The sequence below is a fragment of the Echiichthys vipera genome (genome assembly GCF_963691815.1).
Source record: "Echiichthys vipera genome assembly, chromosome: 19".
NCBI classification, from domain to species: Eukaryota; Metazoa; Chordata; class Actinopteri; order Perciformes; family Trachinidae; genus Echiichthys; species Echiichthys vipera.
The window spans coordinates 5,390,548-5,396,547 of NC_139844.1; the positions used below are offsets into that span (position 1 = coordinate 5,390,548).

Below are 6,000 nucleotides of genomic sequence, written 5' to 3' on the forward strand. Positions count from 1 at the left end.
CTCTGTTATATCAGATATGACATCATCATGTAACAGAACATTTACAGCACTTTATTCAGAATCAAAGCACTTTTCAAACGTTGGAAACACCACACTAAAATTCAAGTGTTATCAAGGATTTCCAGCACCCGTAGGAACCCTGAGCGTTGACAAGTGACGCCAAAAGGGTCGTCACCAAACAGGCGCCACTAAACGGGTGTATGTGACGAGTTGTTTGTATTTATCAGGAACAAGAAACCAGTCTAAAACTGAAGCCATGAAGACTTGTAACTGAAGAAACTTCAGTTGGTTCTTTCATTGTTATCTCCAAACCTCAGTGGACTCTTCTGCACATGAAGAGAGTCTGTGAGGGAGCTGAAGTGTAAAGTGCCTCTCATTAGCGCCCAGCAGACAATAATGAGGTCCACTCAGTCTCCACTGATGGGCTGTTTCACCGAGACATCTGGAGAGCCTGACTCCCACTGATGATGGCCAACAAAAGGAGGATCTGTGGCTCACCGACCACTGAGGCGTCTCTCTTATTGATCATTGAAGCCTCCATCGCTGCAAAGATTGATTTGCTTCTTTCTTCATCATCTAATCAATCACACTGCATGTTCAGTAACATTGTGTGTGTGGGACTGCTGTTTACAACACATGACCCTTGACAGCGGAGCCATGTCTACTCACCAGTGCCGTGTCTATTAACGGTTAACCCATAAAAACGGAATGTTCAGTATACTATAAAACTATAATGTGTGTAAATTGTGTAACCATGACAACTGTTTCTCTTTCACCTAACTGTTAAAAGACGTGGTTCATGAAGACTGACTTCAGAACATGCTGAGAGACACGAAGATTGTACTGACTGTTCTCTTCTTGGGCAAGAATAAATCTAATTTCGTTAAAACTTGAAATTGATTCCTGGTTGAACTTGGTCTTTATGTTAAAGCTGCAGTCACCAAGTCTGGCAGATCGAGTTGATTTTGAATGTTTACAACTCTCACGCCCCTCCCCCTCTACCACAGAGCTCTGCCGCTCCCTCCCATCGAGTGCTTATCAGGGCACATGCACCAGATTCCTGTGAACCAGCCTGTGTCTGCTCTCATCAATAAACAGCATGAAGTACATGCTACGTGGAGGTAGGCTGACTAACTTACTCATAGAAAGCAACTGCTAAGGCCATTTAGTGTATGCCTAGCTTGAGGCGTGTCTGTGAAATTTTAAAATGTGTGAGGGGGGATCTGTGGCGTGTGCGCGAACTGTGGATATTTGCAAAACAAACAACAGGCTCTAGATGCACGTAGAGACGCATGTTCTCTCTAAAACCGGATGATTTATGTTGTTCTATCGTAGCAGAGTGTCGGCTTCAGTGAATATGATCAAACAAATTCTGCCAACTGCAACTTCAAGAGTTTTTCTGACAGTTGTTTACATGACCCTGTATAAAATGATCTAAAATATAAAAAGTATTATCTGGAGCATTCTTTCTTCCTGCAGCAGAAAGTTAAGGCTTCTTTCTCGCTTGTCATCACGTGTACGCTGATGACATCACATTAGATGACGCAAAACTCTTGGTGGCAGAATATTAATCCTGTAATGGCCACGGGAAATCTTTCACTTTACTTAATCCTGTATTAAACAATCTAAAATAAACAATGTAATATCTGGAGCATCTCTCTTCCGTCAGCAAAGAGCATCACCTTGTACGCTCATGATGACCTCATCACGTTACATGGCGTCCGGCGCAAAACCTCCAAAAAAAGTCCAAAACACAATCATAAAATGATATTTCATGAACTACAAAATGAAAACAGTTCAAATACCTTAAAGAGTGTTAAGAAATGTTTAGTTAATGCGTCTATATCATTAATATCATATCATTACCATTAATATAAGCATGTTTCACGTTTAATTTGTTTGATTGTTTTTTTCTTTTTTATGTTTGAATGTAACACAGTTTGAGCTGCATTTAATATAAAAGGTGCTCTACAAATCAAGTTGTGATTTAGACATATTTTGGATCCAAATGGTTTGTGTTTATTTACTAAAGTGCGGTGATTTTATTTCATATTTATGACACAATTTCAATTAAAAAAAAAACTTTTGCAAAACAAAATCTCTGTCAGCGGCGAGCCCTGGATATGATCCTCTTCTTTACCGTACCCCTGCATCACTTCGTAGCCCAGTTTGTGAACCAATGAACTCTTAAACTCATCGTTTTAGCTCTGTGACGTTAAAACAAGGTCTCCATCTGTTTGGCATCGGCACACTTGAGCGGACGTGACAACGTCAGAATCAGAGTCTACAAACAGACTCCGGGTTTCCCAATATTTATTTATTCTGCAGTAAAATGCTCCTCAAACGTTTCTGTGGCAGGACCGTGGGTCTGCTGCAGCGCACAGAAAGCAAAAACAAGGACACAGGCAAGCAGTGTTCGACCTGCTGGGGCATTTCCTCGCTGCCACACCGCCACCTGGGCTGCTTACCTAACAACACAAACAACCAGGTGAAACCACGTCAGTTAGCAGTGGAGGAAACCCCACAGAACAAACAGCTTCAGGATTTCTTTTCTGCTTTACCTGGATACACCAGAGAAAAGCCTGGTTTCTGATTGGTCAGCAGTTAAACCCCTGTCTTATTTAAGACAGGTGAGGGTTGAGGAGAGCAGGTCAACAGTAGACGTAACACTGAAGTGGAGACATCTTCTGAAAGAGATGCAGGTCAGCTCTGAGTCAACTTCTTCATGTCATAAATCAGAAATAAAATCTTTGTGTGGAAGAAGTCTTTACCTACTCTTGAGAAGTTATGAAAATGGACAAAAATCCTCCAAAATCCCACATTAAGGGACCAGATGATCCATGCTGATGCTCTAACAAGAAATTGGAGAAAAAATTCTCGGGGAACAGTCGTATATAAATAGTCTCAGGACCACTGTCAACGCTCGTGCATGTACCTGTGCAACCGTATTTTCCTAAAGCCCATCTCTCAACTGGGCAGCAGCCTATGCACACTTGTACTTACACCGGTCAAACAAACTAGACTTTAGCTGTGAATCATGCTTGGGCACAGTACGAATGGTAAGCATGAGTAGACCCTAGGACACCCAGATGTTGAGGAACACCAGAGAAAACGCCATGCTGTGATTTGGGATCAAAAGTTTTCTGCATTAATTTCATTTCTGGTTGATAGTATGTTGAGCACTTGTGTTGTTTGTGATGAAGGAAAGCCATCCATCCTCTGAATGCCAACATAATCACTATAGTTTTAAAACTGAGTTTACTACAGCCTCCAAGACAAAGAGTCAGCAGTCTGTCCGATTATTAGTAAAGTACCCTTAAAAACCAAAACAGACACCTGATGTTTTGGTTCAACTGACCACAAACACGCTTTACACCTTCAGAACAAACAGCGACTATATACGTTCACTAAAAGAGTTAGTTTTTACACTGACAGGCTCAGACTGTGTGTCTGACTGGATTATGGAAAAATGAGTCTCATTGTGAAATCTTGTGGGATGTTGCCTGATATTTTGTTTTAAATCTAAATATTTGTGAATCGTTCCAACAACATGTGGAGCTCCTCTTCACACAGCTTTCACACACTAACGCTGCTTAGCGCTCCACCCTTTTGTCCAAATACGGTCACAACTGGTCTCAAAAATCCAAGATGGCGACGGCCAAAACATCAAACTGGGGGCTCAAAAACTGCAGTCCATAACAACGGGTGACATGACGATAGCTACATCCATCTCTCATACACAGTCTGTGTTTCTTGCGAGCTCTCTGATGTCAAGTTAACCGTTGATAAATTGACAGTTAAAGCTATTCTGAAAAAAAGGAGGTTATTTTAAAAAAAGGAGCTTATTCAGGCGGCATCCTCAAAGGTCCACAATCAGGTGTAAACCGAAGCAGGAAGCGTCTCTATGGAGAACATGTCATCTCTGCACTGCTGTTACGTAACAAGCTGCAGTCTGCCAACACACTGCTACTGACGAACTCAACAAGACGATCCGACCGGATTTTACTCTGAAATGTTCCGACAACAGTCCTGAAGTGAGAAAAATCAAAGTGCTCTCACTCTACAGTGGAGTTACAGAAGCCCCATTGGTTTTCTATGAGGACAATAATGAAATAACGGGAGATTTTGCCATAAACATGCCATATAAAGTGTGATAAACCGCATTAAACACACGACTCCTACAGACACGCAGCAGGAGCATTATACAGACACTCGACCACAACTCTGCAGAAACACACGGACCATTTAGATTTAATTAACTGTTAAATCAAACACTGTTTTCTGGGACAGTGAAGGCAACACGGCATCCTTCTCACAGACAATAAACTTCAGCAGCAGATAAACAATGAAAACAGTAAAAACAGATTCACCTGCAGCTTTAAAAAGTCTCTCCTCTTCGCTGAGTAATGATCTTTTTGGATTGTCCTGCCGCTTCACACTTAAGAGTCTCGTGGTCCCGTCCTGACAGCAGGAGGGCGGGGTCCTTCAGCTGGACTAGGACCAGCAGGACCAGGAAGACCAGGACCAGCAGAAGGAGACACAGTGAAGCAGAACTGTATTTTTATTCTCCTACTTCTCTACTTTTCTGAGGAACAGATTACGCTTTCACTTCTCTTCATTTTATTGAACTGAAGTTGAAGTTATTTTGCAGATTTAAAACATACATCACTTTATAAAATATAAAATATGAGGCATTCAGGACAATTTTTGTACCTTAACTGTTTTAAAAACTTTCTCACCACTGCAATCAATCAGCTCTACAGACAGAGACATGCTGTGGGACGGAATTATATAAATCAGTAATAATTACTCATTATTCTTACTCTTTTGCCACTGCTGCAAAAATATCCTTAAGGACTTGCTGCCCCCTGTCTGCTGCAGCAGGTAAAACTACAGACACTATCATTTGAATAAAACAACAGGAGAGACGAGGAACATCTGCATCATAATTAATGTTCAACATCTGAGGTCTTTACTAGAAATGAAGAAAAACTAATAATGAAATAATATTTAAACATGAAACTGAGATTATTATTGTTTACCCCTTGGTACTGAAGAAAACTGAGTATTTATAGAATATAAATGACAGCATACCATGGCAGCATATTTTAATAATTGTTTCTGATTATTTTGCATTTTAATTTATCATTATCATCATGATTATAGAAAAATAAGGAAATAAGGATAAGGAATTGTTGTTAAATTATAATAATGACAATAATATAACAATGTATTTTCCCTATAATTAGGACAAAAATGTTTATTTTCTGAGAAATATAAAGTTAAAAGAAAAGTTATCAAAAACAAAATACTACAAAGGCCACAAGACAATGACTACGACCATGTGTATTATTTATTATTAGGATTAATGTTATGATTATTATTTTTTCTGTTTTCATTTGTTTCTCTGCTGCTTCAGGGATTCAAACCAGCAACCTTCAGGTCTCATGAAAGTTATTGTTTTATTGATTACAGCAAAAACAAAAATTAAAATTATATCGAAAACACAAAGAAAAAAAACTGAAACAAAACAGCCAGAACATGATGATATAAAATAAAACATAAAAATTATAAACTGTCATCATTTTCATGATTTCATGTCTCTTCCAGCCCGTGGAGTTAGAACGCTCATAAAGTTTGTTCTTGTGATCCAGTCAGTGCTCACAACATTGAGCGGCCGTGTGTGCAGGATGTGTTTTGTACCTGCAGACGATATCGAGGTGCTCCTGTGGTCGTCGGGCGCCTCCTGCTGGTTACATGCTGTGCACAGCTCTCTGAGGACCTGACATGTCTGCAACATGACAACCATCAGAAGAGTGGAGTTTAGACGACGCAGAATCACTTCCTGAACGTGTGAGTGCTCATACATCTGTTGGTGAGGCTCTAAATCAACAGATGTGCAAAGACTCTGTTCCAGACCTCCTACATCTGACTTTAAAACTCTAAAAACCATAAATGACTGAATGAGACGTGACCATATGATGGACTGACCCGTGTGCA

The 6,000-nt window shown here is 40.1% G+C and overlaps 1 protein-coding gene across 2 annotated transcripts in view; it reads right to left on the minus strand.

The window, feature by feature from the left end:
• tiam2b (TIAM Rac1 associated GEF 2b) overlaps positions 1 to 4,472 on the minus strand; it is a 46,365-nt gene extending 41,893 nt beyond the window's left edge. The window contains exon 1 of one of the 2 annotated variants that reach the window (XM_083933764.1): positions 4,371 to 4,472. The gene's annotated coding sequence lies outside the window, so the exon portion shown is untranslated. The remainder of the gene's footprint in view (positions 1 to 4,370) is intronic. The other variant, XM_083933765.1, reaches the window with a different exon arrangement.
• Positions 4,473 to 6,000: the final 1,528 nt, after the last annotated feature.